A 9,577-nucleotide genomic window follows, 5' to 3' on the forward strand; every position below is an offset into this window, starting at 1 on the left:
ACCAAACAATTCTGGGACATGAGCAATTCTTGGACATGAGGTATCTTTTAATTTGTTAGTGTGGCTCATAGAGCTCAGGGAAAAACTTACTTACAAATACTAGTTTATTAAGGGATATGATAAAGGATATGAAACAACAGCCAGAGGAAGAGATGAGGGTGAGGTATGGGCAAAGGGCATGGAGTTTCTGTGCTTTCTCCAGGCACCCCACTCTCCCAAATACCCATGTGTTCACCAGGCTGGAACTCTCTGAGCCCAGGCCTCTTGGGTTTTTATTGAGGCATTAGAGAGTCATGACTGAGTGTCATTGGCCATTGACTGATTCAATCTCCAGCCCTTCTCCCCTCCCCACAGGTCAGGGGGTGGGAGTGAAAGTTCCAACTTCCTAATCACATGGTTAGTCCTCCTGGCAACCAGCTCCTGCCCCTGGGTGGGGTCCAAAAGTCACCTTCATTAGTAACAAGACATTCATGTCACCTTTATGACTTTGCAACATTTTCAGGAACTCGGGAAGACCAGATATAAAGTTTACTATATTGTAGCCCTCCAGTGAATTTTTAAATTCAGTTATATGTTTAGCCTTAGAATTTTTTTAAAGATTTATTTATTTATTTATTTGACAGAGAGAGCAGGAGCACACAAGCAGGGGGAACAGCAGAGGGAGTGAGAGAAGCAGGCTTCCCGCTGAGCAGAGAGCCCAATACCGGGCTCATCTCAGGACCCTGGGATTATGACCTGACCCGAAGGCAGCCACTTAACTGACTGAGCACCCAGGTGCCCCAAATTTGTTTTTTTGTATCTATCTTCTTGCCAGGGTTTTCATTTTGTTCCTAAGTAATTTTCCTCCTTTCCTTTAGTTCTTTCTTTTCTTTCTTTCTTTCTTTTTTTTTTTTAAGATTTTATCCATTCATTTTGACAGAGAGTGATCACAAATAGAGAGGCAAGTGGTGGGGGAGGCAGGCCGCCCACTGAGCAGAGAGCCCTATGTGGGACTCGATCCCAGGACCCTGAGATCCTGACCTGAGCTGAAGGCAGAGGTGTAACCCAAATGAGCCACCCAGGGGCCCCTTTCCTTCAGTTCTTTATCTATGTTTTCCTTCTGCGCTGAGCATATTTAAGACAACGGGTTTTATTTTTATTTTGTTTTATTTTATTTTATTTTATTTAAGTTTTTTAAAATTTGGGGATGGCAGGCAGAGAGAAAACTCCCCACCAAGCAAGGAGTCTGATGCAGGACCTGATCCCAGGACTTAGGGATCATGACCTGAGTGGAAGGGAGGCACTTAACCCACTAAGCCACCCAGGCATCAGTTAAATTCAATTAATTAACATATAGCATATTACTGGTTTCAGAGGTAGAGTTCAGCGATTCTTCAGTCTTATATAACACCCAGTGCTCATTATATCACTTACCCTCATTAATGTCCATTACCCAATTACCCCATCCTCCAACCCCTTCCCCTCCAGTAACCCTCAGTTTGTTTCCTATGATTAAGAGTCCCTTACGGTTGTCTTTCTCTCTGATTTCGTCTTGTTTTATTTTTCCCTCCCATCCCCTATGCTCACTCTTCTGTTTTGTTTTTTAAATTCCACATATCAGTGAAATCGTAGGATAATTGTCTTTCTTTGATTGACTTATTTTGTTTAGCATAATACCCTCTAGTTCTATCCATGTTGCTGCAAATGGCAAGATCTTAGTTGGGGTTTTTTTTTGTTGTTTTTTTTGATGACTGAGTGGGTATTCCATTGTATATCTATACACCACATCTTCTTGATCCATTCATCTGTTGATGGACATCTAGGCTCTTTCCATAGTTTGGCTATTGTGGGCATTGCTGCTATAAACATTGTGCCCCTTAAGATCACTACTTTTGTGTCATTGGGGTAAATACTCAGTAGTGTGATTGCTGGGTCATGGGGCAGCTCTATCTTCAACTTTTTGAGGAACAAGGACAATTGTTTTTAAGTCTTTGTGTAGCAAATCCACACAGCCTTGGTTTTTCACCGACTGTCTCTGGAGATTTGTTTTATTGCTTTGAACGGGCCATATATTCCGGTTCCTTTGTATGTCTTGTGATCCTTTGTTGAAAATTGAGCATTTGAAAAAAACAGTCTTCCTTATCTTCTTTATCTTCCTTTATCTTCTCTCAGTCTTTGCAGACGGATTCTGAGTGAGGAAAGGTCTTCACTAATCAACCTGGTATGAAGGCTTAAGGCCTTTTCTGGGTGTGTATTTTCCTTGGCCTGTGTATGTGCTTTTCCCCCCATCCCTCCATATCCATGACTGCCTTTTTTTTTTTTTTTTTTTAAGATTTATTTATTTATTTTAAAGGGAGAGAGGGAGCTCGAGCAGGGGGCGGGGCATAGGCAGAGGGGGAGAGAGACTCTCAAGCAACTCCCACTGAGTGTGGAGCCCAATGCGGGCCTTGATCCCAGGACCTGGAGCTGAAATCAAGAGTCAGCTGCTTGGGATGTCAGGGTGGTTCACTCGGTTAAGCTAAGCGTCTGCCTTCAGCTCAGGTCTTGATCCCAGAGTCCTGGGATTGAGCCCCACACTGGGCTCCTCTCAGCAGGGAGCCTGCTTCTCCCCTCATACCCACCTCTCACATAGCTCCTGCTCTCACTCTCTCAAATAAACAAAATCTTAAAAAAAAAAAAAGAAAAAAGGAGTCAGCCGCTTAACCAACTGAGCTACACAAGCACCCTTCCATGACTGCTTTTAAATGTCTTAATTTCCCCAAGAATCACACTCAGTTTCCTCTCAGGGCCTAGCTGTTTTATTTTAATTCCTCCATCAGGAATCTCTTATTTCAGGGGTGTGCAGCTCTGTAGACCCCTTCCAGTTTTCTTGACCTCTTCCAGCTGCTTTCTATGGCTTCCTCCAGCCTGAGATCTAAGCCGTGCTGCTCTTGGCCATCTGAGCACTGAGACAAATCCCTTGGGCAGCTCCAGGACAGGTTAGAACATCGCAAACTTTGATGGTTTTGTTCTCTCTGGCTTACAGAAGGAACTGGGGACCAGGCTACCACTTCTCCCAAAGTATACCATGCCAGGGAGTGGTTGAAAGAAGGACGAGTAAAAACACCGTAAAATTTCCTACTGTGTTTTTGCTTGTTTTCTTTTCTTTTTTTTTAATTTTAACTAGGCCTTGTGCTCAATGTGAGGCTTGAACTCATGACCCTGAGATTAAGAGTTGCACGCTCCAACCCCTGAGCCAGCCAGGCACGCCTCCTACTGCTTTGACCATGCCTTTTTCTTGGTTGGGTATTCACTTGTTTGCTGTACATCTTGACTTATTTCCAGAGCTCCTATAAAGTTGTTTTACCCAGCTAGTTGCTTATTTAATATTCCTTTTTTTAAATAAATCTTTATTTTATTTTTATTTTATTTTATTTATTGAACACAGAAAGACACAGCGAGAGAGGGAACACAAGCTGGGGGAGTGAGAGAGGAAGAAGCAGGCTTCCTGCTGAGCAGGGAGCCCGCTGGGGGGCTCGATCCCAGGATCTAGGATCATGACCTGAGCCAAAGGCAGACACTTAATGACTAAGCCATCCAGGTACCCCGTTTATTTAATATTTCAGTGGAGAACAAGGCTCCGGAGACTCTTATTCCACCACCTTGCTAGTCTCTGGCCAACATCCATAAGTCTTGATTTGTTGTATTTTCATTTTCATACATTTGAATGTGCTTTCTTATTTCCCTTGTGACTTCTTCTTTGACCCTTTCTTCATTTGGCCCACAAAGTCATATGTTGTTTAATCCCTACATTTAGTGTATTTCCCAAATTTTCTGCTTTTAACTTAACTCCAGGCTTGTTCAATGGCCCAGCATGTGGTCTATCCTAGAGAATGTTCCATGTGTGCTTGAGAAAACATGTATTCTGCTGTTGTTGGGTGGAGTGTTTGGTAGATGTCTTTGGGTCTAGTTGGTTTACGGTGCTGTTCCTATCATCCATCTGCCTAGTTTTATCTATTATTGAAAGTGGGGTTTCAATGGGGAAGTCTCCATTTATCATTATGGAATTATCTATTTATTCACTCCTTGATTCATTTTGTGATTCTTCAACTTTTTAATCTTTTCTTGCTGCCATCATTAGCACATGGCTTCTATATTAGTTAGCTTGGGCTGTCATTAACAGCATACCCTAGACTGAGAGGTTTAAACAACAGAAATTTATTTTCTCACAGTTCTGGAGACTGAAAAGTCTAAGACCAAGTTTCTAGCAGAATTCAGGTTTTTAAAAAAAAGATTTTATTTATTGATTTGAGAGACAGAGATAGTGAGAGATAGAGCATGATCAGGGGAAAGAGCATGATCCGGCCATCCCTGAATTCAGTTTCTAGGGAGAGGTCTAGTCCTGGTTTTCAGATGACATGACTTTTTAAAATAAGTCTCTTTATGGGGCACTTGGGTGGCTCAGTTGGTTAAGCATCTGCCTTTGGCTTGGGTGAGGATCCCAAGGTCCTGGGATTGAGCCCCACATTGGGCTCCCTGCTCAGTGGGGAGCCTTCTTACTCCTCTCACTTCTGTTCATGCTCTATCCCTCACTATCTCTTGCTCTCTCTCAAATAAATAAAATATTTTTAAAAAGATGACTTCACAATTATTATATATATATATATATATATATATATATATATATATTTTTTTTTTTTAAGGAACTCTCTGGTGTCTCTTCTTACAAGACACTAATTCTATCTGATCAGGGCCCCACTATTGATACCTCATTTAACCTTAGTTACTTCCTTACTCTAAAAACAGCCATGCTGGAAGTTAGGGCTTCCAAATATAAATCTTGATAGAACACAGACATGTAGTATAAAACAGCTTCTATCCTCAAGAATGCCACATGGCCACAAAACAGCAGCACTTCTGTGATCCAGGCCCAGAAAGCAGGCAAGGTCAAGGGCAGGATGGCACTTGATATCTGAGTAAGATTTCTCTTTGAGAAACTTTCCCTAAAGTGCCACTCAAATCCACTAAAGTTCATGGGCTTGCACCTTATCATGTGGTTATCCCATTTATTAGGAAGGCTTCGGAGTGTAGTTTTTGTTGTTGTTGTAGCAAAGTGCATTGTTCTCCCAGCAATATTAGGATTTCATTAATAAGGAAGACAGGGAATGTTTATATGGGTGGTCAACTAGCCGTCTTCACCCCAATCTCCTCCTTGGGTAACCTACCACCCCTCACACACTCTTCTTCTCCATAGAACACATCTATCCTGCTCTATGTTGTATGCACTAATTGTATCCAGCTCAAGGTCTAGGCCCCCTGTATGGTGTCTTCTTCTTCAGGGTCAGATGAAGCTTCTCAGGAACCTAGAAACTGAAAGACAAATGATCTGTCTCAAACATGCAGAGAAAGAGTGGGATGTCCACAACAAAAACTCATTCAGAAAAGAGAGAGTGAGGATCACAGGGCAATCACAGACCCAGAACATGGTCAGATCCCAAAGACTCACGGCCGGGGCAGTGGAGTGAATGCCATGGTTAGCTCACCAGACAATCTTGGTTCTGACCTCTGAGAGGATCTTCAGGGTCCATTCTCCTCCATTCTCACAGCTGGTGTCACGCTGGGGAGATGTCCCTCTCAGAAACCATAACTAGGGCTCTAGTAGCCTGCTTGCTGTTGACATGAGCTCAGGGCCAGAGCCTGTGGCAAGACTTTCATTTTCTAATTTTTGGTAATATAGTAACTGACTCTACTTGGAAGCTATTATTCCTCTTGTCAAATTTTGGACACCTGGGTGGCTCAGATCAGCTTAGCCTGCCTCAGCTCAGGTCATGATCCCAGGGTCTTGGGATCCAGTCCCACATCCGGCTCACAGAGAGCCTGCTTCTCCCTCTCCCTCTGCCTGCTCCTCCCCCTGCTTGCACTGTCTCTGTCTCTCTCTCTCTGTCAAATAAATAAATAAAATATATGTGATTATATTATATATATAATAAATGTATGTATAATTATATTATATATAAATATATTATATATTATATTATGTATAATATTATACATATAATATTTTATATACATATATATATTCATGTATGAGTAACTCTAATCCAGCAACCCAGCAACTTGCCTCCCCACAGTCTTTTGTTTTGTTTTTATTGTGAAATATGTCATACATAAGAAAGTGCATTTAATACCACAGACATTTAAAAACTAAAATTGTCACGGTTAAGCGTCTGCCTCTTGGTTTCTGTTCAGATCGTGATCTCAGGGTCATGCGATTGATCACCATGTTGGGCTCCACGCTCAGTGCGGAGTCTGCCTGAGATTCTCTCCCTCTCCCTCTGCTCCTCCTGCCCCCCTTGTGCTCTTTCTCTGTCTAAAGTAAAATAATAAAATTTATTTTTATTTTTTAAACGATTTTATTTATTTATTTGAGAGAGAGAGACATTGAGAGAGAGCATGAGAGAGGACCAGGTCAGAGGGAGAAGCAGACTCCCTGTGGAGTCGGGAGCCTGATTTGGGACCCAATCCCGGAACTCCAGGATCATGACCTGAGCCAAAGGCAGTTGCTTAACCAACTGAGACACCCAGGTGCCCTAACATATTTTTTTAAAAAAGGAAAACCCAAAACCTCCATTTCCCTTCAGTGGCACTTGCAATCCTGGTTTTGTACATATTTATGTGTCCCTTTACAACATATTGTTTAGTATTACACATTTTATAAGCTATTTAATAGAATTTATAAATTTTAAAAATTCTTCTGCAACTAGCGTTTTTCCTTTTAATAGTGTGTTTCTAAGATTGAACCGTGTTGACACATATGGCTGTTTTTATTTCATCTTTACCACTCTGTGAATTGCTGTATAAGAAATTTGTTAATCCAAAATGTGTTAATCCATCCTCCCGCTGAAGATGGCTACCGCTCCTCTTTTTATGAACACCTCTGCTCTCAAGTTGTTTTGCAACCGTCCCTGGTACACAAGCTCAAAAATTTGGGGTGCCTGGGTGGCTTAGTTGATTAAGTATCTGACTCTTGGTTTCGTCTCAGGTCGTGATCTCAGGGTCGTAGGATGGAGCCCCATGTCGGGCTCCATGGTCAGTGGGGAGTCTGCTTGAGATTCTCTCTCTCTCTCCTGCTGCCCGTCCCTGCCCCCTGCTAGTGTGTGCTCTGTCTCTCACTCAAATAAATCAATCTTTAAAAGAAAAGTTCAAAAAAGTTCTCCACGGCAAAGACTTAGTGGTGCCGCTGGGGAGTGGCATGTGTACACATTTAACTGTATCCTGCCAGACGTTCATTAGTTCTTCTCACCCTCAGCCCTATTCCCCATCCTGCCCAACGTTTGGTGTTTCTGACTTTGAAATTTTTTCCAGGCTGTGAAATTTTCTTACAGTCTAAACTGTTATTTTCCTGATTACTAGTTAGGTTGAACAATGCTTTGCATTTCTATGGGCCTTTGTGTTTCTTCTCCTGGGTGATGCCTCTTCAATTCTTTTGCGTATTACTCAATGGCATGGTTTTCCTATTCTCTATGATTTTTTTAAAAAGATCTTATTTATTTAACTGACAGAGAGAGAGAGATAAAACATGAGCATGAGAGAGGGGAGAAGACGGAGGGAGAAGCAGACTCCCCGCCAAGCAGGGAGCCCAGTTTAAGACTTGATCCCACGACCCTGGGATCACGACCCAAGCTGAAGGCACATGCTCAACCGACTGAGCCACCTAGGTGCCCTTATTCTCATTGATTTATGGAAATTCTGGACACTAATTCCCACAATTATACTTACAGCGATGACCTTTTTTTAAAAAAAATCTGAAAAATTCGGGCCCTGTCACTGCTAACCTCCCTGGCTCAGCCCTTCCCCTTTGGCCCCTCCTCCTTGGGCCAGGCCCCTCTGGCCAGGCCTTGAGGTCATTTGAAACAATAAATTTAAGTGGGAAGGCCCACTCTTAATCTGATTTTCCTGGTGGATTTTTCCCTTATCCTCTGGTGGAAAACTACCTTGTCTTCATTGGAAGGAAACTGAAAAAGCCTGAAGGTGAATTTTCTTGTCCTCTGCTAACATCCTTTCACATTCATTTCACAGTGTGTGAAAGAGGAGAAACTGAATTCAACTCTACCAGGTTCCAAATTATAGGACCCTCGATCAATTTAGAATTCAGGCTGGAGATAGAGTGCATTTTCTTCATCTCTGACCAGCTGGCTCTTACCTGACTTTTCTTCATCTTGGAGGACTTGGTTCAAAGCAGCCAGAATGAGCTGAGCAGCCTATGCAGGCCCTCTCTGCTCCCATAGGCCCTGACCTACTGCCTTAGTTGGCACAGAGTTCCATTTCCAAAGCATCACGGGCAACAATTTGACCAAATATTTCACTGACCTTTAACTAAAGGTAACAACACTCCAGCCTTCCAGCCTCTCACATCTGTATGTTTACAGTCCCAAACTTGACCCTCTCCAGGCAGCCAATTCCAAAACTTTAGATTCTGTAACTTGCAGGCCCCACTCTATAGTATCAAATTAGGGTCAATTAATGAAGATTTGATGAGCAACTCAGGGCTGAAATGGTGTCCTCATGAGATTTTTAGGGATGGAGTCTCCTTTTGCATTTCTGCTAAGATAATGTTAAAATCGGCATGTAGCCTTCACAAGATGGCTGCTTGAGCTCTAGCCTCAGATCTGCATTCAAGGCAACAGGGAGGAGGAACAGGCAAGGGCAAAAGATGGGTTCACTAACTTAGCTCTCCCTCCTCTCATTCTTTGCTCTGAAATATATTTATATGAGCATCAAGTCTCTCAGGTGGAAAAGATGGTGGTCAGATTTCACTACTGGGTTCGACAGAATATAATGTGGAAAAATGCTATATCCAGTGTGGAATAGGGGTGACACATTGAAACAAATATGAAAGAACACTTAGTCTGCAAAGAAACTTACAGTAATAATTTGAAAATTCATCACAGGATTCCAATTCAAAACACTAAGAAATAGGACCATCAGGAAAACAAAATCAACTTCTGAAGGTACCAAAGGGATGTAGAGCAAACTAGATGGAAACTTAGTATTTGTTGACTTATAAATAGGGGTTTTTCCATGAGGCAGACGTTAATTTCCCCCTCAGCATTGAGGAGTAATTAACAAATATAATTGTATGTATTTGAAGAGTACAAAGTGATAATTTGATAGATACGTGCACCATGGAATGATTACCCAAATCAAGATAATTATCACATCCATCACCTCACTTACTTAAGGACGTTAATTATTATTCAATGACAAACTCTGCAGATACAAAATAAAACTCAAATCTGTGGCCAGATAATTAATCTACCTGGAAAAAAGGCAAGGCAATAAACTCAGAGTCTAGCCTGTCACGTATTTCCTGCACTAACGTTATCTACAGAAGCACTTGGCCGATTTGCTCTGGGTGATTCCTTCTGCAGCTGACTGTGGTTCATGCGTAAAGACGCTAAGTCCAAACCTGTGTATGGAGCTGAAAGAGCATTCTCCACCAGCTATGGGGTAATCAACAGATAGCAGGAGACCCGAGGTCCCATGTCTTTGTCATCTTTTAATTCCAAATATGAGTTTCGAAGTGTGATTTTGTTTTGAAGACACTCCTCTTGAATAG

The sequence above is a fragment of the Mustela nivalis genome (genome assembly GCF_964662115.1).
Source record: "Mustela nivalis genome assembly, chromosome: 11".
Lineage (NCBI taxonomy): Eukaryota > Metazoa > Chordata > Mammalia > Carnivora > Mustelidae > Mustela > Mustela nivalis.